We start from the raw sequence: 23,991 nt of genomic DNA, 5'->3' as shown, positions 1-23,991 counted from the left end.
TAACAGGCCACCACGAGGCCCTCCGAGGCAGACTCATTTCAGGTGCAACGCGGATCCACATCACCAATCAACCAAAAGATAAGTTGGGGACTATAGCTTGGAGATGGGATGATGGGAGAGTAGCAGGTTCAGAGTTCTTGGGCCAGATTTAAAAATGAGCAGAGGGAAAAGCAATCTTCTCCAAGGGCCTGTTAGGACAGCTAAAGGGAGAGGCTCTACTTTTGATGGCAGCTTCCAGGCAGGCAGTGCAGAACAGCTCCAGTGTGTGTCGTGTTGTCCCGTGTACCGTGTTACCTAGTGTGTCTTTGGGGTCCCTTTTGCCTTCCCTCCTCCAACCCCTCACATCAAGCATGATGTGTTGTGTTTCATGTCCCCCTGTTTGTCACGTTCTGTGTCACCGGTGTCTGCACACATTTGTGCCGGAGCTGTTCTTCTCTGCCGCATGGCCTGCTGCAATAGGACAAGCCTGGGGAGTTGGAATTTGTAATGTGGGCTGTACTTGGGCTCTAGATGCTATTCCTAGGTTGGTCTAAGGTGTTTGCAGCTTGTGAGTTGTCCTGCAGGTGTTTCACATATGTTCTCACTTTCTTTCAGGTGCAGATGCCTTGCATCCCTGGCAGAGGGTCAGGGTTAGGAGTAGGAGGTGCCGGGCCTTCTTAGGAGCACTGTGAGTAGCAGACTGGTGGGGTTTTGGGTGATGTGGTGCCAAGATCAGGCCCTGATGTTTAGTTTTCTCTTTAATCTAGCTGTCTGAGAGACACCAGCGCGATGACAGCAGGACTTTCCCAGCTGACGAGGTGGCCTTTCTTTGCACCTGAGACCAGCATCCCCTGATGTCTGAGAGATAAGTAGTGGGCCATGACCACCCACTGAGGGGATGAAAGCAGAGTGCTGGTTTGGGAATTACTGGGAGGGTTTTTTGAGTCCAGTTTGGAGGGTGTCCAAGAAGTGGCCCCTTAGGCCCCATGAAAGCAAAGTCTCACTTTTGATGACAGTGCTGAGGTGTGCAACAGGGCAGAGCAGTCCCGGTGTGTATCGTGTCACTTGTCTGTTGTGCATTATGTGTTGTTTGTGTGTCTCCTGTTCTTTGCCTTAGCCCTTTGAGGGTCCTGTCAGAAACCCTGGCACCGTTGTTAGCATCTGTGATGTCTGCATTCCTTGGCCTGGCACCCAGGCCATAGAACTTTTGACTCGGGAGCTCAGTCAGGTATCAGGCTCTCTTCTCTCTTTGGGAGCATCAAGTCAGATGTCTTTTCAGGTCTTGTTCTGAGCTGTATGGACCGCTATGGCCCACCAGGATCCATTGTGGCGGGTTAGGACTTGTAAGAATGTGAGGTTAGGTAGAGGCTTCTGACTGTAGGATTCCTGGTTATCCATCTTTGCAGTTCTTGGAATGAATCATTCAGTTTAGCATCTTCATCTTCCAGGGTTCTCTGAGCCTCATTAGCTCACCATCGGTCTCAACTCGGTCATCTCCTTTTGCATCCTCTCAGTCCTTGCAGCCGTTTTCCTTGCCAAGAGATTTCTGTCTGTGTCTTGTGCCCTTTGTTTGTCATGTCCTGTCCTGTGTCACGGGTGTCAGCACACATTTGTGCCGGAGCTGCTCTGCCCTGCCCTGCCGCATAGCCTGCTGCAATAGGAGAAGTCCCAGGGACTTGGAATTTGTAATGTGGGGTGTAGCTGGAATCTAGATGGGATTTTTAGATGGACATAGGGTCTCTGGAGCTCTTAAGTTATCCTGCAAGCATTTGACTGTTGTCCTAACTGTCTTTTCAGATTCAGATGGCTTACATTTCTGCCAGAGGGCCCCATCCCAGGTGAGGGGATTGCCCCTAGCAGGTGAGGCCCCATTTGTCTCTGCGGCAGAAGTGTTATGGCAACTCTGTTACAGCTCTGTTCTTTGTCTTTCTTTTTAGGAAGTAAATGTGGATACCAGCAGTCAAGGTGAGCAGTGGAGAGAAGTGGTTGTTATTGCTCACGTCTCAAGCAGAACAATTTTTCCGCAGGTTCATCATGTCACAAGAGGGATCTGCCCAGTGTCAAGGATGCTGTTTGAGGTTGAGGCTTCAGGTGAGTTGAGGATTGTGACTGGGGGAGGGAGGGTGAGCAGGTATCCAGTTGGGAGTTATTGGGAGGGGATGTGCTGGCAGCAGGGTGAGAAAGGGTGTTTATTTGAGGACCCCCCACATGAAGGCTTCTCAGAAGCCTTACAGAGGCATTGCTATGTCTTACAGCACACAAGGTCATCCACTGCACTCACAGCAATGCCATTTAACTTTGCCTTTCTCTAACCCAGGTGCCATTCCTAATAAAGGCCACAGCCTTGGAATCAGGATGAAGCTGGAGGCTGAAAGAGCCAGGCACACTCAGGAGAGGGTAAGTAGCTGCCTTGGTGGGATTTGGCCCGCATAACTCTGGACTCGGACTTTGGTTTTGGTTTTCTTTATTTTAGCTGACCGAGAGGCTCACAGGCCATCACGGGGCCCTCCGAGGCAGACTCATTTCAGGTGCAACGTGGATCCACATCACCAGTCATCCAAAAGATAAGTCGGAGGCCACGGCCTGGAGATGGGATGATGGGAGAGTAGAGGGTTGGGAGTTCTTGCGACAGATTTAAAATTTAGCAGAGGGAAAAGCAATCTTCTCCGAGGGCTTCTTAGGACAGCTAAAGGGAGAGGCTCTACTTTTGATGGCAGCTTTCAGGCGGGCAGTGCAGAACAGCTCTGGTCTTTCTGGTGTTGTCCGGTGTGCCGTGTTCCCTGGTGTGTCTTTGGGGTCCCTTTTGCCTTCTCCCCTCGAGGCCCTCACCACAAGCATGATGTATCGTGTTTCATGTCCCCCTGTTTGTCACGTTCTGTGTCACGGGTGTCTGCACACGTTTGTGCCGGAGCTGTTCTGCCCTGCCGCATGGCCTGCTGCAATGGGGACAGGCCTGGGGAGTTGGAATTAGTAATGTGAGCTGTACTTGGGCTCTAGATGCTGTTCCTAGATTGACATCAGGTGTTTGCAGCTTGTGAGTTGTCCTGGTGGTGTTTGACATATGTTCTAACTTTCTTTCAGGTGCAGATGCATTGCATGTGTGGCAGAGGGTCAGGGTTAGGAGGTGCCGGGCCTTCTTAGGAGCGCGGTGAGTAGCAGAGTGGTGGGGTTTTGGCCGATGCGGTGCCAAGCTCAGGCCCTGATGTTTGGTTCTCTTTAATGCAGCTGTCTGAGAGACACCAGCCGGGTGCCAGCAGGACCTTTCCAGCTGACGAGATGGCCTTTCTTTGCACCTGACGTGGACCAGCATCCCCTGATGTCTGAGAGATAAGTAGTGGGCCATGACCACCCACTGAGGGGATGAAAGCAGAGTGCTGGTTTGGGAATTACTGGGAGGGGTTTTTGAGTCCAGTTTGGAGGGTGTCCAAGAAGTGGCCCCTTAGGCCCCATGAAAGCAAAGTCTCACTTTTGATGACAGTGCTGAGGTGTGCAGCAGGGCAGAGCAGTCCCGGTGTGTATCGTGTCACTTGTCTGTTGTGCATTATGTGTTGTTTGTGTGTCTCCTGTTCTTTGCCTTAGCCCTTTGAGGGTCCTGTCAGAAACCCTGGCACCGTTGTTAGCATCTGTGATGTCTGCATTCCTTGGCCTGGCACCCAGGCCATAGAACTTTTGACTCGGGAGCTCAGTCAGGTATCAGGCTCTCTTCTCTCTTTGGGAGCATCAAGTCAGATGTCTTTTCAGGTCTTGTTCTGAGCTGTATGGACCGCTATGGCCCACCAGGATCCATTGTGGCGGGTTAGGACTTGTAAGAATGTGAGGTTAGGTAGAGGCTTCTGACTGTAGGATTCCTGGTTATCCATCTTTGCAGTTCTTGGAATGAATCATTCAGTTTAGCATCTTCATCTTCCAGGGTTCTCTGAGCCTCATTAGCTCACCATCGGTCTCAACTCGGTCATCTCCTTTTGCATCCTCTCAGTCCTTGCAGCCGTTTTCCTTGCCAAGAGATTTCTGTCTGTGTCTTGTGCCCTTTGTTTGTCACGTCCTGTCCTGTGTCACGGGTGTCAGCACACATTTGTGCCGGAGCTGCTCTGCCCTGCCCTGCCGCATAGCCTGCTGCAATAGGAGAAGTCCCAGGGACTTGGAATTTGTAATGTGGGGTGTAGCTGGAATCTAGATGGGATTTTTAGATGGACATAGGGTCTCTGGAGCTCTTAAGTTATCCTGCAAGCGTTTGACTGTTGTCCTAACTGTCTTTTCAGATTCAGATGGCTTACATTTCTGCCAGAGGGCCCCATCCCAGGTGAGGGGATTGCCCCTAGCAGGTGAGGCCCCATTTGTCTCTGCGGCAGAAGTGTTATGGCAACTCTGTTACAGCTCTGTTCTTTGTCTTTCTTTTTAGGAAGTAAATGTGGATACCAGCAGCCAAGGTGAGCAGTGGAGAGAAGTGGTTGTTATTGCTCACGTCTCAAGCAGAACAATTTTTCCGCAGGCTCATCATGTCACAAGAGGGATCTGCCCAGTGTCAAGGATGCTGTTTGAGGTTGAGGCTTCAGGTGAGTTGAGGATTGTGACTGGGGGAGGGAGGGTGAGCAGGTATCCAGTTGGGAGTTATTGTGGGTGGGGGGAGGTTTGAAGGCAGCAGGGTGAGAAAGGGTGTTTATTTGAGGACCTCCCCCCACACAAGGCTGTTCAGAAGCCTAGCAGAGGCATTGCCATGTCTTACAGCACACAAGGTCATCCACTGCACTCACAGCAATGCCATTTAGCTTTGTCCTTCTCTAACCCAGGTGCCACTCCTAATAAAGGCCACAGCCTTGGAATCAGGATGAAGCTGGAGCCTGAAGGAGCCAGGGATGGTCAGGAGAGGGCAAGTAGCTGCCTTGGTGGGATTTGGCCCACATAAGTCTGTGCTCATACTTTGGTTTTCTTTATTGTAGCTGAACGAGAGGCTCACAGGCCATCACGGGGCCCTCCGAGGCAGACTCATTTCAGGTGCAACGTGGATTCCCATCACCAATCATGCAAAAGATAAGTTGGGGGCCATGGCTTGGGACTGGGATGATGGGAGGGTAGGGAGTTGGGAGTTCTTGGGCCAGACTTAAAAATTAGCAAACGGAAAAGCGTTCTTCTGCAAGGGCCTGTTAGGACAGCTAAAGGGAGAGGCTCTACTTTTGATGGCAGCTTTCAGGCAGGCAGTGCAGAACAGCTCTGGTCTTTCTGGTGTTGTCCGGTGTGCCGTGTTCCCTGGTGTGTCTTTGGGGTCCCTTTTGCCTTCCCCCCTCCAACCCCTCACCACAAGCATGATGTGTCGTGTTTCATGTCCCCCTGTTTGTCACGTTCTGTGTCACGGGTGTCTGCACACGTTTGGGCCGGAGCTGCTCTGCCCTGCCGCATGGCCTGCTGCAATAGGACAAGCCTGGGGAGTTGGAATTAGTAATGTGGGGTGTACTTGGGCTCTAGATGGTATTCCTAGACTGACATAAGGTGTTTGCAGCTTTTGAGTTACCCTGCAGGTGTTTGACATATGTTCTCACTTTCTTTCAGGAGCAGATGCATTGCATCCATGGCAGAGGGTCAGGGTTAGGATGTGCTGGGCCTTCATAGGAGCACGGTGAGTAGCAGACTGGTGGGGTTTTGGGTGATGCGGTGCCAAGATCAGGCCCTGATGTTTGGTTTTCTCTTTAATCTAGCTGTCTGAGAGACACCAGCGCGGTGACGAGGTGACACCTTGCAGCTGACGAGGCGCCCTTTTTTTGCACCTGACATGGACTAGCATCCCCCGATGTCTGAGAGATAAGTGGAGGGCCATGACCCAGAGAGGGGATGGAGGCAGGGTGCTGGTTTGGGAATTACTGGGAGAGGTTTTTGAGTCCTCATTGGAGGTGGGTGATGTTCATGATGTGGCCCCTTAGGCCCCATGAAAGCCAAGTCTCACTTTTGATGACGGTGCTGAGGTGTGCAGCAGGGCACAGCAGTCCTGGTGTGTATCGTGTCACCTGTCTATTGTGCCTTATGTGTTATGTCTTTTACCTTAGCCCTTTGGGGGGCCTGTCGGAACCCTGGCATCAGTGTTAGCATCTGTGATGTCTGCATTCCTTGGCCTGGCACCCAGGCCATAGAACTTTTGATTCGGGAGCTCAGACAGGCATCAGACTCTCTTCTCTCTTTAGAAGCATCCAGTCAGATGTCTTTTCAGGTCTTGTTCTGAGCTGTATGGACAGCTATGTCCCACCTGGATCCATTATGGTGGATTAGGACTTGTAATAATATGAGGTTAGGTAGAGGATTCTGATTGTAGGGTTCCTAGGCATCCATCTTTGCTGTTCCTCGAATAAATCTTTCAGTTAGTGTCTTCTTCCTCCAGGGTTCTCTGAGCCTCATCAGCTCACCATCGATCTCAGCTCGGTCATCTCCTTTTGCATTCTCTCAGTCCTTGCAGTCATTTTCCTTGCTAAGAGATTTCTGTCTGTGTCTTGTGTCCTTTGTTTGTCACGTCTGGTCTGTCCTGTGTCACGGGTGTCAGCACACATTTGTGCCGGAGCTGCTCTGCCCTGCTCCATAGCCTGCTGCAGTAGGAGAAGTCCCAGGGACTTGGAATTTGTAATGTGGGGTGTAGCTGAACTCTAGATGCTATTCCTTGATTGTCATAAGGCGTTTACAGCTTTTGAGTTATCGTGCAGGTGTTTGACGTATGTTGTAACTTTTTTTCAGGTGCAGATGCATTGCATTCGTGGCAGAGTAGCTCATTCTGGATGAGGGGGTTCCCACAAGCAGGTCAGTCACTGTTTTCTTTGGTAGAGGAAGCATAAATGATTGCTGTCATTGCTGTCACAGCTCTGTTGCCTTTGCTTTTAGGAAGTCAAGGCAGAGAGCAGCAGTCCAGGCCAGTGGGCAAGGTGAGTGTTGCGTAGTGTACAGAAGCAGTTTTATTGCTGAGGTCTCAGTTTCTGGTGCAGCTCTAACTATCTCCTCTTGTGTTTTTTTTTTTTTTTATTATTATTTTAGGTGGTCCACTTGTGATCTATCTTGGCTGAGCATGCCCATGCCAGGTTGGTGCAACCTTAAGGTATCAGTGTGGCATACTTGTCACGGTAGGGAGCTTGTGTTTTCATAGTATCTCAGCATGCTTTTTTGCTTTGTGTCTTTGCAGGCGCTGTTGCTGCCCTAAGCGTGACCAAGGAACAGAGGAGGGCAGGTGAGTCGGTGTTTAGGCAGGCTGACTCATAGGCTAGCATTATGCAGCAGCATGCTAAGCGTGTACATTTTCTTTTTGCAGGTGTCTTCTGGGCAGCCTCTGGAGTCAAATCAAGTTTTGAGGTGAGCTGAGGCAGCGGTGCGGAGGAGTCCCGGCGATTAGTGTTTTTGAGGGCAATAGTCACATTTTCTGTTGTGTCTTAGGTACTCTGAGGAGGCTCGTAGCCACAGCTTGGAAGCGGCAGCACCGAAGGACACACATTGGGAACATCTCAACGTCCATGTCCGACCGAGGCTGGATTTTGTCCGCTCGTCTTCCAAAAGCTAAGTATCGGGGCCAGCGGTTGGGAGAAGGGGAAAAGCCTTTACTATCACAGGGGGCAGTTTCATGTCAGCTTAGCGGAGAGGTCTGTAGTGGGACAGGCCCTCTGCAAGTAAAGAGAGAGGGTCTGTCCTCAGCCTCATCAGAGCCTTTGCCGGGCAGGGCAGTTCCGACCCATCTCCATATTCTTGTGAACTTTGCGTCATCTGCCTTCCTCGACTCGGCATCGTCACGGCTCTTTCCCCCGAGGGGCTCGCCTTCGGGTCCGGATCTATCGTCGCAGTCATCCCGCAGTCCGCTTCCTTCTCTAGGCTTGCCGAGCCTCTCGAGCGTCTTCCTAACTTCCTAACTAGTTCGACACTAACTTCTTTTCGTGAGCTACATTTCATCATCACGTGCCATCATCATAAGGCTTCCTTTCCTTTGGCATCGTCAGCCTCTGGCTCATCTTGTGCTAGCAATCTCAGATCTCGAAGGGGAAAGTTCCCACTTGTCTTTGTGTTAGGTCATCTGCGTCTGTGTTACCTTGTCCGTGTCTGTGTTACGTAGTCTGTGTCCATTGTCTTTCACGTCGTAGGCCTTTCTTACATCTCGATGCTTTATCGGCAGTATTCTGTGCCATATCGCTTATATTCTACTCATGTGCCTTTCTGGATCTTCCTTATTCTGCCCTCTTTATTTTTTTACTCTTGGAGCCAGGTAGGATTACAGAAGATGTTCTCATCTGTCTTCCTTCTCACTACCAGCTTTGGTAGTGCCTTTTTTCCCACGACATTTTCTTGGACTTCTAGAGCGGTGTCTTATACCCTCCTCACGTGACTGCAGTAGTTCTATAGGTTCCATCTTCTGAAAGGGTATAGGTCTCAGGAATTCATCTTCCAGAGTTATGTTAAGTCCCGTTTTATATTGTATCTATCTATCTATATTGCATGTACCTGTGTTTGCTTAAATTGTATGTACTTATACTGTATGTACCTGTGTTGGCTTATATTGCATATACCTGTGTCGGGTTATACTGTATGTAGTTACATTGCATGTACCTGTGTTGGCTTATATTGTATGTACTTGTGTCAGCTTTTACTGTATGTACTTAGGTTGCATGTACCTGTGTTGGCTTATATTTTATGTACCTGTGTCGGCTTATACTGTATGTACTTATGTTGCATGTACCTATGTTGGCTTATACTGCATGTACTTGTCTTGGCTTATATTGTATGTACCTGTGTTGGCTTATACTGTATGTACTTATGTTGTGTGTATCTATGTTGGGGTATACTGTATGTTATTACATGGCATGTACTTGTGTTGTCTTATATTGTATGTACCTGTGTCGGATTATACTGTATGTACTTACGTTGCATGTACCTGTCTTGGCTTATATTGTGTGTACCTGTGTCAGCTTATACTGTATGTGTTTATGTTGCATGTACCTATGTTGGCTTATACTGTATGTACTTACCTTGCATGTACCTGTGTTGGCTTATATTGTATGTACCTGTGTTGCCTTATACTGTATGTACTTATAATGTATGTAAGTGCATTGCCTTATATTGTCTGTACTTGCACTGTATGCAGTGGCTTATAGTGTGCGTACTTATGTTGTACCACTTATGGTTGGAGCTGCCCTGCCCTGGCAGGTAGTCACAGTTAGGTAGAACTGTTATAGAAATTTTCCTGTTCATCTGTCTTTTGTGGGATTTTGGGTAGAAAATTTATCAATTCAGAGTGGGGACAAGTTTTGGGTCAGCAAGCCACTTGTTGACTACTTCCTGTTGTCTCACAGGTCCCCGAGGCTCCCGATTTCCCCAATCTACCATTTGATGTCAGAGAGGGGCAGCCAGAAGATGTCTTGAAGCACAAACTTCAGCGTCTGAGGTAAGGGCCACAGCGAGCGTGTAAGCGGGAAGAGTGTGTGAGCATGTGTGACAGCTTGTGGTTGTGTCTGTCTGTGTCTGCTTGTGTCTGACTGTGTGAGCACATGGTGAGTGGATTTAACCTTGTGTGTGTGGCTTTTGCTTTTCAGGTTTTTCAACTCATTTTTAAATTTAGAATAAAAAATCCCCAGCTGGGGGGGTTTTTTTTTTTTTCCCCCCCCGGCTGGGTTTTTTTTTCCTCGGTCCCGGTCGGTCTGCGAGGCGACGTTCATCGCCAAAGTTTGGGCGCGGACCGTCCAGGGACCGGGGTTTTCGTCAGGCAGGAGGATTTTTTTGAGGGCTCCCGGGAACCACGTTCCCGAGGAGCGGCGTGAATGCGTGCCGAGTGTTAGCAGAGCGGTTGCGGTGTGAATCGGTGTGGGTTTGTGTGTAAGCTGAATGAAGTGTGTGTGTGTTGAAGGGCTGTAAGGTTGTAACCTTGTATGAGTTTTGCTTTTCAGGTTTTTCAATTCATTTTTAAATTTAGAATAAAAAATCCCCAGCCGGGGGGTTTTTTTTTTTTTTCCCCCCGGCTGGGTTTTTTTTTCCTCGGTCCCGGTCGGTCTGCGAGGCGACGTTCATCGCCAAAGTTTGGGCACGGACCGTCCAGGGACCGGGGTTTTCGTCAGGCAGGAGGATTTTTTTGAGGGCTCCCGGGAACCACGTTCCCGAGGAGCGGCGTGAATGCGTGCCGAGTGTTAGCAGAGCGGTTGAGGTGTGAATCGGTGTGGGTTTGTGTGTAAGCTGAATGAAGTGTGTGTGTGTGTGTGTTGAAGGGCTGTAGGGTTGTAACCTTGTATGAGTTTTGCTTTTCAGGTTTTTCAATTCATTTTTAAATTTAGAATAAAAAATCCCCAGCCGGGGGGTTTTTTTTTTTTCCCCCCGGCTGGGTTTTTTTTTCCTCGGTCCCGGTCGGTCTGCGAGGCGACGTTCATCGCCAAAGTTTGGGCGCAGACCGTCCAGGGACCGGGGTTTTCGTCAGGCAGGAGGATTTTTTTGAGGGCTCCCGGGAACCACGTTCCCGAGGAGCGGCGTGAATGCGTGCCGAGTGTTAGCAGAGCGGTTGCGGTGTGAATCGGTGTGGGTTTGTGTGTAAGCTGAATGAAGTGTGTGTGTGTGTGTGTTGAAGGGCTGTAGGGTTGTAACCTTGTATGAGTTTTGCTTTTCAGGTTTTTCAATTCATTTTTAAATTTAGAATAAAAAATCCCCAGCCGGGGGGTTTTTTTTTCCCCCCCGGCTGGGTTTTTTTTTCCTCGGTCCCGGTCGGTCTGCGAGGCGACGTTCATCGCCAAAGTTTGGGTGCGGACCGTCCAGGGACCGGGGTTTTCGTCAGGCAGGAGGATTTTTCTGGAGGGTCCCGGGACCCACGTTCCCCAGGACCAATGCTTGCTAGGGTGTAATTTAGTAGTTGTGATGAGAGGGCCGGTGGGTTTGTGTGCTATTTGAAGGGAGTGTTCTGTGGTAGGTGAGTGTTGTTTTCTCTGTGGTTTTGTTGTTTTGGGTTTCCTGTAACCATAAATTTAAAATGTACTGGAAATAGCAAAAGGTTATCAGTTTGTGTTAATCTTTGTATTGCTTTGTATTGCTTTGTATTGCTTTGTATTGCTTTGTATTGCTTTGTATTGCTTTGTATGTAGATTTTATCAGTGTGTCTATGCATTGTATTTGTGCTTGCATTTGTGTACACTGTTTCTATGTCTTTTGCTGATGTGTAACTAAGAACATTCATGTAATAAAGTTGAATCACCCCGAATAAAGATACCCCTGCCCTTCCCTATTCCCCCCCTACCCCCCCCCCCCCCGTGGCTCCTGTGTTTTTTTGTAATTTCTTTCTGCTGTATTTCTTCCTTTTGGTCCTCACTTTGCTTTCTATTTCTCACTTAACTTCCCTCTGTCTCTAACCCTTTGTTTCTGCTTCTGTAACTCTGTTTTATTTTTCTCTCTATTGCTTTGCACCTTATTTCTTTTCCTTTAAAACTTTCACCCTTGCTCTTCTTGCTTCTTTTTCTCTCTGTGTTCTTTGCCTCAGTTTGTCTTTTTTTGCTCTTAGTCTTTTCCTTTTTCACTCTCCCCTGAGTTTTCACTTTAACTCTAACCCTAACCACTTTTTTTCCCTGTAACTCTTTTTCTTTTCTGTCTCTGTCTTGGTTTCTCTGTCTGTGTTTTCTTCTCCTTTGTCTCTGTCTTCTTTTTTTTCCTCTGTCTTTTTTCTTCTGTGTCTCTTTTTCTTTCTCTCTCTGTCTTCTCTTCTGTCTCTCTCTTCTCTCTCTTACTTTTCTCTTTGTCCTTTCTTTCTTTTCTCTTTCTCTGTCTTTTTCTCTCTCTTGTGTCTATTTTTCTTTTCTCTCTTTCTTTTCTGTCTTCTCTCTCATTTCTGTCTCTCTTCTGTCTTTTTTCTGTCTCTTCTCTTTCTGTTCTCTCTCTTTCTCTCTCTTCTCTCTCATCTGTCTTTTTCTTGTCTCTCTCTTTTTCTTTTCTGTCTCTGTCTTTTCTCTCTCCTTCTTCTCTCTCTTTCTCTCTCCCTCTTCTCTCTCTCTTTCCTTTCTCTCTTCTGTCTTTCTCTCCTCTCTCTTATTTTCTGTCTCTTCTTTTTTTTTTCTCTCTGTATCTTTTCTCTCTCTCTCTCTCTCTCTCTTCTCTCTTTTTATTTTCTGTCTCTCTTTCTTTTCTCTCTCCTCCTTCTCTCTCTTCTCTCTTCTACCTCTCTCCTCTTCTCTCTCTCTCTCTCTCTCCTCTCTCTCTTCTCTCTTTTTCTAACTTTGTTTTCCTTTCTAGCTTTAGTTTAAAAAAGCAGCAGTAGAAACTTTCAGGCTCCCTGGGAGTAAAGCAAAAAAAAAAAAATTATAAAGCAAAGCATTTACTCCCCGGGAGCCTGAAATTTTCTACTGCTGCACCAGACATATAGTTTTTCTTCTTTTACTATATACAGCATATAGAAACCCCACCCAGGTGCTGCCACTCAAGCCTCATCAGCCACCCCTACAGACCACCCCCAGTACCCAAGCACCCACCCCCAATTGTCCCCCCCGCCCCTAGCTGCCACCCCCCTGTTGCCACTCCCCCGTACCCGAGCACCCACCCCGAAGCATTGCCCGCGGTCGCTGATCCCCCCCCGGCGCGTGTTGCCCCCCGCCCCGCTGTTTGAGCGCCCCCTGCTGTTGCACACCCGGTATTGCAATTATTACAGCGCCCCCTGCTGTTGTGCTACAGGTACTGCAATTACAGCGCCCCCCCATTACAGCGCCCCCTGCCGTCCACCGCACCGCATTGCACTACACAGCGCCCCCGCGTGACGTCACGAGAGCGACACATCCCCAGGAAGGACCCCCCACGCAGTAGCCGTCCCTCCCAGTGCCTGACCGAAAACCCCACACCCCTCCCGGACCCCGGAAGCTCCTCCCCGCGCCGCCGCCGGCCGCCCCCGCACCGGAACAGCATTCCGGCCCCCACCGACCCCCGGAAACCCCCGAAAAACCCCCCAAACCCCGAAAAAAAGCCCCCGGTCCCGGCCGGCCGCCATGTTACCGGAAGTGACATCATTGCTCCTGGGCGCCGCCATCTTGTCCCCGGAAACCACGTGCTTCCCTGGGCGCCGTCATGTTGTTCCTGCCGGAAGCAACCCCTTAGGCGCCGCCATGTTGTTGCCGGAAGCAACACCACGGCGCCGCCATCTTGCCACCGGAAACCACGTGACAGCATGGGCGCCGCCATCTTGTCCCCCCACCACGTGGTCGCCTGGGCGCCGCCATGTTGCTGCCGGAAACCAGACCCGGGCGCGGCCATCTTGTAACCGGAACCCACGTGACTACATGGGCGCAGCCATGTTGCTCCTTCTCACGGGACCGCCGCCATCTTAGAAAACCGTCACGTGACGACATGGGGCCCGCCATCTTGGATCGGGGTTACTTTTACCGATTAACTTTAACAATTAGGGTTGCGTTTACCTAGGGGGTGGACCCCACCCCCTAACTAATTAGGGGGTGGACAACACCCCCTAATTAATTAGGGGGTGGGGTCCACCCCCTAGTTAATTCCATCCCCAACCCCATTTCCCTTACCTAACCCTAATTAGTACTCGGAGTAGCTATCCCCATCCCCCATTCCCTATCCTAACCCTAATTAGGACCCGAACTTGATGCCACCCCCCCTGCCCATTTCCCTACCCTAACCCTAAATAGTACCCTAACCCCATCCCCGATCCCCTACCCTAACCCCAGCCCCAATCCCTAACCCTAACCCTAGCCCTATCCCTAACCCTAACCCTAGCCCTATCCCCAACCCTAACCCTAGCCCTAACCCTAACCCTAAGTACTCAAGTTTTCAAGAGTACCATTTTTTGCAGAGTACCCCTTTTCCAGGAGTACCATTTTCTCCAGAGTACCTTTTTTTCGGGAGTACCTTTTTCTCAGGAGTACCCTTTTTTCAGAAGTACTAGTTTACCATGAGTACTTTTTTTCCCCAGAGTACTGCTTTTTTCAGGAGTATTAATTTTTTCAGGAGTACTCCTTTTTTCAGGAGTACTAGGGTTAGGGTTAGGGTTAGGGTTGGGGTTGGGGTTAGGGTTAGGGTTAGGGTTAGGGTTAGGGTTAGGGTTAGGGTTAGGGTTAGGGTTAGGGTTAGGGTTAGGGTTAGGGTTAGGGTTAGGGTTAGGGTTAGGGGTTAGGGTTAGGGTTAGGGTTAGGGTTAGGGTTAGGGTTAGGGTTAGGGTTAGGGTTAGGGTTAGGGTTAGGGTTAGGGTTAGGGTTAGGGTTAGGGTTAGGGTTAGGGTTAGGGTTAGGGTTAGGGTTAGGGTTAGGGTTAGGGTTAGGGTTAGGGTTAGGGTTAGGGTTAGGGTTAGGGTTAGGGTTAGGGTTAGGGTTAGGGTTAGGGTTAGGGTTAGGGTTAGGGTTAGGGTTAGGGTTAGGGTTAGGGTTAGGGTTAGGGTTAGGGTTAGGGTTAGGGTTAGGGTTAGGGTTAGGGTTAGGGTTAGGGTTAGGGTTAGGGTTAGGGTTAGGGTTAGGGTTAGGGTTAGGGTTAGGGTTAGGGTTAGGGTTAGGGTTAGGGTTAGGGTTAGGGTTAGGGTTAGGGTTAGGGTTAGGGTTAGGGTTAGGGTTAGGGTTAGGGTTAGGGTTAGGGTTAGGGTTAGGGTTAGGGTTAGGGTTAGGGTTAGGGTTAGGGTTAGGGTTAGGGTTAGGGTTAGGGTTAGGGTTAGGGTTAGGGTTAGGGTTAGGGTTAGGGTTAGGGTTAGGGTTAGGGTTAGGGTTAGGGTTAGGGTTAGGGTTAGGGTTAGGGTTAGGGTTAGGGTTAGGGTTAGGGTTAGGGTTAGGGTTAGGGTTAGGGTTAGGGTTAGGGTTAGGGTTAGGGTTAGGGTTAGGGTTAGGGTTAGGGTTAGGGTTAGGGTTAGGGTTAGGGTTAGGGTTAGGGTTAGGGTTAGGGTTAGGGTTAGGGTTAGGGTTAGGGTTAGGGTTAGGGTTAGGGTTAGGGTTAGGGTTAGGGTTAGGGTTAGGGTTAGGGTTAGGGTTAGGGTTAGGGTTAGGGTTAGGGTTAGGGTTAGGGTTAGGGTTAGGGTTAGGGTTAGGGTTAGGGTTAGGGTTAGGGTTAGGGTTAGGGTTAGGGTTAGGGTTAGGGTTAGGGTTAGGGTTAGGGTTAGGGTTAGGGTTAGGGTTAGGGTTAGGGTTAGGGTTAGGGTTAGGGTTAGGGTTAGGGTTAGGGTTAGGGTTAGGGTTAGGGTTAGGGTTAGGGTTAGGGTTAGGGTTAGGGTTAGGGTTAGGGTTAGGGTTAGGGTTAGGGTTAGGGTTAGGGTTAGGGTTAGGGTTAGGGTTAGGGTTAGGGTTAGGGTTAGGGTTAGGGTTAGGGTTAGGGTTAGGGTTAGGGTTAGGGTTAGGGTTAGGGTTAGGGTTAGGGTTAGGGTTAGGGTTAGGGTTAGGGTTAGGGTTAGGGTTAGGGTTAGGGTTAGGGTTAGGGTTAGGGTTAGGGTTAGGGTTAGGGTTAGGGTTAGGGTTAGGGTTAGGGTTAGGGTTAGGGTTAGGGTTAGGGTTAGGGTTAGGGTTAGGGTTAGGGTTAGGGTTAGGGTTAGGGTTAGGGTTAGGGTTAGGGTTAGGGTTAGGGTTAGGGTTAGGGTTAGGGTTAGGGTTAGGGTTAGGGTTAGGGTTAGGGTTAGGGTTAGGGTTAGGGTTAGGGTTAGGGTTAGGGTTAGGGTTAGGGTTAGGGTTAGGGTTAGGGTTAGGGTTAGGGTTAGGGTTAGGGTTAGGGTTAGGGTTAGGGTTAGGGTTAGGGTTAGGGTTAGGGTTAGGGTTAGGGTTAGGGTTAGGGTTAGGGTTAGGGTTAGGGTTAGGGTTAGGGTTAGGGTTAGGGTTAGGGTTAGGGTTAGGGTTAGGGTTAGGGTTAGGGTTAGGGTTAGGGTTAGGGTTAGGGTTAGGGTTAGGGTTAGGGTTAGGGTTAGGGTTAGGGTTAGGGTTAGGGTTAGGGTTAGGGTTAGGGTTAGGGTTAGGGTTAGGGTTAGGGTTAGGGTTAGGGTTAGGGTTAGGGTTAGGGTTAGGGTTAGGGTTAGGGTTAGGGTTAGGGTTAGGGTTAGGGTTAGGGTTAGGGTTAGGGTTAGGGTTAGGGTTAGGGTTAGGGTTAGGGTTAGGGTTAGGGTTAGGGTTAGGGTTAGGGTTAGGGTTAGGGTTAGGGTTAGGGTTAGGGTTAGGGTTAGGGTTAGGGTTAGGGTTAGGGTTAGGGTTAGGGTTAGGGTTAGGGTTAGGGTTAGGGTTAGGGTTAGGGTTAGGGTTAGGGTTAGGGTTAGGGTTAGGGTTAGGGTTAGGGTTAGGGTTAGGGTTAGGGTTAGGGTTAGGGTTAGGGTTAGGGTTAGGGTTAGGGTTAGGGTTAGGGTTAGGGTTAGGGTTAGGGTTAGGGTTAGGGTTAGGGTTAGGGTTAGGGTTAGGGTTAGGGTTAGGGTTAGGGTTAGGGTTAGGGTTAGGGTTAGGGTTAGGGTTAGGGTTAGGGTTAGGGTTAGGGTTAGGGTTAGGGTTAGGGTTAGGGTTAGGGTTAGGGTTAGGGTTAGGGTTAGGGTTAGGGTTAGGGTTAGGGTTAGGGTTAGGGTTAGGGTTAGGGTTAGGGTTAGGGTTAGGGTTAGGGTTAGGGTTAGGGTTAGGGTTAGGGTTAGGGTTAGGGTTAGGGTTAGGGTTAGGGTTAGGGTTAGGGTTAGGGTTAGGGTTAGGGTTAGGGTTAGGGTTAGGGTTAGGGTTAGGGTTAGGGTTAGGGTTAGGGTTAGGGTTAGGGTTAGGGTTAGGGTTAGGGTTAGGGTTAGGGTTAGGGTTAGGGTTAGGGTTAGGGTTAGGGTTAGGGTTAGGGTTAGGGTTAGGGTTAGGGTTAGGGTTAGGGTTAGGGTTAGGGTTAGGGTTAGGGTTAGGGTTAGGGTTAGGGTTAGGGTTAGGGTTAGGGTTAGGGTTAGGGTTAGGGTTAGGGTTAGGGTTAGGGTTAGGGTTAGGGTTAGGGTTAGGGTTAGGGTTAGGGTTAGGGTTAGGGTTAGGGTTAGGGTTAGGGTTAGGGTTAGGGTTAGGGTTAGGGTTAGGGTTAGGGTTAGGGTTAGGGTTAGGGTTAGGGTTAGGGTTAGGGTTAGGGTTAGGGTTAGGGTTAGGGTTAGGGTTAGGGTTAGGGTTAGGGTTAGGGTTAGGGTTAGGGTTAGGGTTAGGGTTAGGGTTAGGGTTAGGGTTAGGGTTAGGGTTAGGGTTAGGGTTAGGGTTAGGGTTAGGGTTAGGGTTAGGGTTAGGGTTAGGGTTAGGGTTAGGGTTAGGGTTAGGGTTAGGGTTAGGGTTAGGGTTAGGGTTAGGGTTAGGGTTAGGGTTAGGGTTAGGGTTAGGGTTAGGGTTAGGGTTAGGGTTAGGGTTAGGGTTAGGGTTAGGGTTAGGGTTAGGGTTAGGGTTAGGGTTAGGGTTAGGGTTAGGGTTAGGGTTAGGGTTAGGGTTAGGGTTAGGGTTAGGGTTAGGGTTAGGGTTAGGGTTAGGGTTAGGGTTAGGGTTAGGGTTAGGGTTAGGGTTAGGGTTAGGGTTAGGGTTAGGGTTAGGGTTAGGGTTAGGGTTAGGGTTAGGGTTAGGGTTAGGGTTAGGGTTAGGGTTAGGGTTAGGGTTAGGGTTAGGGTTAGGGTTAGGGTTAGGGTTAGGGTTAGGGTTAGGGTTAGGGTTAGGGTTAGGGTTAGGGTTAGGGTTAGGGTTAGGGTTAGGGTTAGGGTTAGGGTTAGGGTTAGGGTTAGGGTTAGGGTTAGGGTTAGGGTTAGGGTTAGGGTTAGGGTTAGGGTTAGGGTTAGGGTTAGGGTTAGGGTTAGGGTTAGGGTTAGGGTTAGGGTTAGGGTTAGGGTTAGGGTTAGGGTTAGGGTTAGGGTTAGGGTTAGGGTTAGGGTTAGGGTTAGGGTTAGGGTTAGGGTTAGGGTTAGGGTTAGGGTTAGGGTTAGGGTTAGGGTTAGGGTTAGGGTTAGGGTTAGGGTTAGGGTTAGGGTTAGGGTTAGGGTTAGGGTTAGGGTTAGGGTTAGGGTTAGGGTTAGGGTTAGGGTTAGGGTTAGGGTTAGGGTTAGGGTTAGGGTTAGGGTTAGGGTTAGGGTTAGGGTTAGGGTTAGGGTTAGGGTTAGGGTTAGGGTTAGGGTTAGGGTTAGGGTTAGGGTTAGGGTTAGGGTTAGGGTTAGGGTTAGGGTTAGGGTTAGGGTTAGGGTTAGGGTTAGGGTTAGGGTTAGGGTTAGGGTTAGGGTTAGGGTTAGGGTTAGGGTTAGGGTTAGGGTTAGGGTTAGGGTTAGGGTTAGGGTTAGGGTTAGGGTTAGGGTTAGGGTTAGGGTTAGGGTTAGGGTTAGGGTTAGGGTTAGGGTTAGGGTTAGGGTTAGGGTTAGGGTTAGGGTTAGGGTTAGGGTTAGGGTTAGGGTTAGGGTTAGGGTTAGGGTTAGGGTTAGGGTTAGGGTTAGGGTTAGGGTTAGGGTTAGGGTTAGGGTTAGGGTTAGGGTTAGGGTTAGGGTTAGGGTTAGGGTTAGGGTTAGGGTTAGGGTTAGGGTTAGGGTTAGGGTTAGGGTTAGGGTTAGGGTTAGGGTTAGGGTTAGGGTTAGGGTTAGGGTTAGGGTTAGGGTTAGGGTTAGGGTTAGGGTTAGGGTTAGGGTTAGGGTTAGGGTTAGGGTTAGGGTTAGGGTTAGGGTTAGGGTTAGGGTTAGGGTTAGGGTTAGGGTTAGGGTTAGGGTTAGGGTTAGGGTTAGGGTTAGGGTTAGGGTTAGGGTTAGGGTTAGGGTTAGGGTTAGGGTTAGGGTTAGGGTTAGGGTTAGGGTTAGGGTTAGGGTTAGGGTTAGGGTTAGGGTTAGGGTTAGGGTTAGGGTTAGGGTTAGGGTTAGGGTTAGGGTTAGGGTTAGGGTTAGGGTTAGGGTTAGGGTTAGGGTTAGGGTTAGGGTTAGGGTTAGGGTTAGGGTTAGGGTTAGGGTTAGGGTTAGGGTTAGGGTTAGGGTTAGGGTTAGGGTTAGGGTTAGGGTTAGGGTTAGGGTTAGGGTTAGGGTTAGGGTTAGGGTTAGGGTTAGGGTTAGGGTTAGGGTTAGGGTTAGGGTTAGGGTTAGGGTTAGGGTTAGGGTTAGGGTTAGGGTTAGGGTTAGGGTTAGGGTTAGGGTTAGGGTTAGGGTTAGGGTTAGGGTTAGGGTTAGGGTTAGGGTTAGGGTTAGGGTTAGGGTTAGGGTTAGGGTTAGGGTTAGGGTTAGGGTTAGGGTTAGGGTTAGGGTTAGGGTTAGGGTTAGGGTTAGGGTTAGGGTTAGGGTTAGGGTTAGGGTTAGGGTTAGGGTTAGGGTTAGGGTTAGGGTTAGGGTTAGGGTTAGGGTTAGGGTTAGGGTTAGGGTTAGGGTTAGGGTTAGGGTTAGGGTTAGGGTTAGGGTTAGGGTTAGGGTTAGGGTTAGGGTTAGGGTTAGGGTTAGGGTTAGGGTTAGGGTTAGGGTTAGGGTTAGGGTTAGGGTTAGGGTTAGGGTTAGGGTTAGGGTTAGGGTTAGGGTTAGGGTTAGGGTTAGGGTTAGGGTTAGGGTTAGGGTTAGGGTTAGGGTTAGGGTTAGGGTTAGGGTTAGGGTTAGGGTTAGGGTTAGGGTTAGGGTTAGGGTTAGGGTTAGGGTTAGGGTTAGGGTTAGGGTTAGGGTTAGGGTTAGGGTTAGGGTTAGGGTTAGGGTTAGGGTTAGGGTTAGGGTTAGGGTTAGGGTTAGGGTTAGGGTTAGGGTTAGGGTTAGGGTTAGGGTTAGGGTTAGGGTTAGGGTTAGGGTTAGGGTTAGGGTTAGGGTTAGGGTTAGGGTTAGGGTTAGGGTTAGGGTTAGGGTTAGGGTTAGGGTTAGGGTTAGGGTTAGGGTTAGGGTTAGGGTTAGGGTTAGGGTTAGGGTTAGGGTTAGGGTTAGGGTTAGGGTTAGGGTTAGGGTTAGGGTTAGGGTTAGGGTTAGGGTTAGGGTTAGGGTTAGGGTTAGGGTTAGGGTTAGGGTTAGGGTTAGGGTTAGGGTTAGGGTTAGGGTTAGGGTTAGGGTTAGGGTTAGGGTTAGGGTTAGGGTTAGGGTTAGGGTTAGGGTTAGGGTTAGGGTTAGGGTTAGGGTTAGGGTTAGGGTTAGGGTTAGGGTTAGGGTTAGGGTTAGGGTTAGGGTTAGGGTTAGGGTTAGGGTTAGGGTTAGGGTTAGGGTTAGGGTTAGGGTTAGGGTTAGGGTTAGGGTTAGGGTTAGGGTTAGGGTTAGGGTTAGGGTTAGGGTTAGGGTTAGGGTTAGGGTTAGGGTTAGGGTTAGGGTTAGGGTTAGGGTTAGGGTTAGGGTTAGGGTTAGGGTTAGGGTTAGGGTTAGGGTTAGGGTTAGGGTTAGGGTTAGGGTTAGGGTTAGGGTTAGGGTTAGGGTTAGGGTTAGGGTTAGGGTTAGGGTTAGGGTTAGGGTTAGGGTTAGGGTTAGGGTTAGGGTTAGGGTTAGGGTTAGGGTTAGGGTTAGGGTTAGGGTTAGGGTTAGGGTTAGGGTTAGGGTTAGGGTTAGGGTTAGGGTTAGGGTTAGGGTTAGGGTTAGGGTTAGGGTTAGGGTTAGGGTTAGGGTTAGGGTTAGGGTTAGGGTTAGGGTTAGGGTTAGGGTTAGGGTTAGGGTTAGGGTTAGGGTTAGGGTTAGGGTTAGGGTTAGGGTTAGGGTTAGGGTTAGGGTTAGGGTTAGGGTTAGGGTTAGGGTTAGGGTTAGGGTTAGGGTTAGGGTTAGGGTTAGGGTTAGGGTTAGGGTTAGGGTTAGGGTTAGGGTTAGGGTTAGGGTTAGGGTTAGGGTTAGGGTTAGGGTTAGGGTTAGGGTTAGGGTTAGGGTTAGGGTTAGGGTTAGGGTTAGGGTTAGGGTTAGGGTTAGGGTTAGGGTTAGGGTTAGGGTTAGGGTTAGGGTTAGGGTTAGGGTTAGGGTTAGGGTTAGGGTTAGGGTTAGGGTTAGGGTTAGGGTTAGGGTTAGGGTTAGGGTTAGGGTTAGGGTTAGGGTTAGGGTTAGGGTTAGGGTTAGGGTTAGGGTTAGGGTTAGGGTTAGGGTTAGGGTTAGGGTTAGGGTTAGGGTTAGGGTTAGGGTTAGGGTTAGGGTTAGGGTTAGGGTTAGGGTTAGGGTTAGGGTTAGGGTTAGGGTTAGGGTTAGGGTTAGGGTTAGGGTTAGGGTTAGGGTTAGGGTTAGGGTTAGGGTTAGGGTTAGGGTTAGGGTTAGGGTTAGGGTTAGGGTTAGGGTTAGGGTTAGGGTTAGGGTTAGGGTTAGGGTTAGGGTTAGGGTTAGGGTTAGGGTTAGGGTTAGGGTTAGGGTTAGGGTTAGGGTTAGGGTTAGGGTTAGGGTTAGGGTTAGGGTTAGGGTTAGGGTTAGGGTTAGGGTTAGGGTTAGGGTTAGGGTTAGGGTTAGGGTTAGGGTTAGGGTTAGGGTTAGGGTTAGGGTTAGGGTTAGGGTTAGGGTTAGGGTTAGGGTTAGGGTTAGGGTTAGGGTTAGGGTTAGGGTTAGGGTTAGGGTTAGGGTTAGGGTTAGGGTTAGGGTTAGGGTTAGGGTTAGGGTTAGGGTTAGGGTTAGGGTTAGGGTTAGGGTTAGGGTTAGGGTTAGGGTTAGGGTTAGGGTTAGGGTTAGGGTTAGGGTTAGGGTTAGGGTTAGGGTTAGGGTTAGGGTTAGGGTTAGGGTTAGGGTTAGGGTTAGGGTTAGGGTTAGGGTTAGGGTTAGGGTTAGGGTTAGGGTTAGGGTTAGGGTTAGGGTTAGGGTTAGGGTTAGGGTTAGGGTTAGGGTTAGGGTTAGGGTTAGGGTTAGGGTTAGGGTTAGGGTTAGGGTTAGGGTTAGGGTTAGGGTTAGGGTTAGGGTTAGGGTTAGGGTTAGGGTTAGGGTTAGGGTTAGGGTTAGGGTTAGGGTTAGGGTTAGGGTTAGGGTTAGGGTTAGGGTTAGGGTTAGGGTTAGGGTTAGGGTTAGGGTTAGGGTTAGGGTTAGGGTTAGGGTTAGGGTTAGGGTTAGGGTTAGGGTTAGGGTTAGGGTTAGGGTTAGGGTTAGGGTTAGGGTTAGGGTTAGGGTTAGGGTTAGGGTTAGGGTTAGGGTTAGGGTTAGGGTTAGGGTTAGGGTTAGGGTTAGGGTTAGGGTTAGGGTTAGGGTTAGGGTTAGGGTTAGGGTTAGGGTTAGGGTTAGGGTTAGGGTTAGGGTTAGGGTTAGGGTTAGGGTTAGGGTTAGGGTTAGGGTTAGGGTTAGGGTTAGGGTTAGGGTTAGGGTTAGGGTTAGGGTTAGGGTTAGGGTTAGGGTTAGGGTTAGGGTTAGGGTTAGGGTTAGGGTTAGGGTTAGGGTTAGGGTTAGGGTTAGGGTTAGGGTTAGGGTTAGGGTTAGGGTTAGGGTTAGGGTTAGGGTTAGGGTTAGGGTTAGGGTTAGGGTTAGGGTTAGGGTTAGGGTTAGGGTTAGGGTTAGGGTTAGGGTTAGGGTTAGGGTTAGGGTTAGGGTTAGGGTTAGGGTTAGGGTTAGGGTTAGGGTTAGGGTTAGGGTTAGGGTTAGGGTTAGGGTTAGGGTTAGGGTTAGGGTTAGGGTTAGGGTTAGGGTTAGGGTTAGGGTTAGGGTTAGGGTTAGGGTTAGGGTTAGGGTTAGGGTTAGGGTTAGGGTTAGGGTTAGGGTTAGGGTTAGGGTTAGGGTTAGGGTTAGGGTTAGGGTTAGGGTTAGGGTTAGGGTTAGGGTTAGGGTTAGGGTTAGGGTTAGGGTTAGGGTTAGGGTTAGGGTTAGGGTTAGGGTTAGGGTTAGGGTTAGGGTTAGGGTTAGGGTTAGGGTTAGGGTTAGGGTTAGGGTTAGGGTTAGGGTTAGGGTTAGGGTTAGGGTTAGGGTTAGGGTTAGGGTTAGGGTTAGGGTTAGGGTTAGGGTTAGGGTTAGGGTTAGGGTTAGGGTTAGGGTTAGGGTTAGGGTTAGGGTTAGGGTTAGGGTTAGGGTTAGGGTTAGGGTTAGGGTTAGGGTTAGGGTTAGGGTTAGGGTTAGGGTTAGGGTTAGGGTTAGGGTTAGGGTTAGGGTTAGGGTTAGGGTTAGGGTTAGGGTTAGGGTTAGGGTTAGGGTTAGGGTTAGGGTTAGGGTTAGGGTTAGGGTTAGGGTTAGGGTTAGGGTTAGGGTTAGGGTTAGGGTTAGGGTTAGGGTTAGGGTTAGGGTTAGGGTTAGGGTTAGGGTTAGGGTTAGGGTTAGGGTTAGGGTTAGGGTTAGGGTTAGGGTTAGGGTTAGGGTTAGGGTTAGGGTTAGGGTTAGGGTTAGGGTTAGGGTTAGGGTTAGGGTGTTAGGGTTAGGTGGTTAGGGTTAGGGTTAGGGTTAGGGTGGTGGGGGAGGGGGGGGGTGGGGGTGGGGTGGGGGTGGGGGTGGGGGTGGTGTGGGGGTGGGGGTGGGGGAGGGGGTGGGGGTGGGGGTGGGGTGGGGGTGGGTGGGGTGGGGGTGGGGGAGGGGGTGGGGGTGGGGGGTGGGGTGGGGGTGGGGGAGGGGGTGGGTGCGCGAGGGGCGAGCGGGGGGTGGGGGGGTGTGTGTGTCACAAAGTTCCAAGTTCACAGGTTACGTTCCAGTTCACCGTACAGTTAACGTTCACAAGTTCAACAGTTCAAGACAGTTCCGTTCAAGTTCAAAGTTCACAGTCACGTTAAAGTTAACGTTCAAGTTAACGTTAAAGTTAACGTTAAAGTTCACACGTTAACGTTAAAGTTCAACGTTACAAGTTCACCAGTTCACGTTCAACAGTTCAAGTTCACCGTTCACAGTTACAGTTACCGTTCAATTTCACGTTAAAGTTCAAGTTCAACGTTAACGTTCAAAGTTACAAGTTCACAGTACACGTTCAAGTTCACAAGTTAAAGTTACAGTTCACAGGTTACAAGTTAAACGTTAACAGTTCACAGTTCAACGTTCACACGTTCAAAGTTACACGTTAACGTTCAACCGTTACACACGGTTAAAGACAGTTCAAAGTTCAAGTTAAACGTTCACAGTTCAAAGTTAAAGTTCAAGTTCCGTACAAGTTAACACACAGTTCACGTTAAAGTTAAACAAGTTAACCAGTTAAAGTTCAACCGTTAAAGTTCACGTTACACGTTAACCAGTTAACAAAAGTCGTTACAAGTTACCAGTTAAAGTTAACGTTACACGTTCCAAGTTAAACATACACGTTACCACGTTCAAAGTTACACAGT

This window comes from Melozone crissalis, unplaced genomic scaffold (assembly GCF_028551555.1).
Source record: "Melozone crissalis strain CALT ecotype California unplaced genomic scaffold, PUWL_Pcris_2 ptg000150l_1, whole genome shotgun sequence".
Lineage (NCBI taxonomy): Eukaryota > Metazoa > Chordata > Aves > Passeriformes > Passerellidae > Melozone > Melozone crissalis.
The sequence above is the reverse complement of the archived record's forward strand: the minus strand, read 5'-3'. Positions refer to the sequence as shown.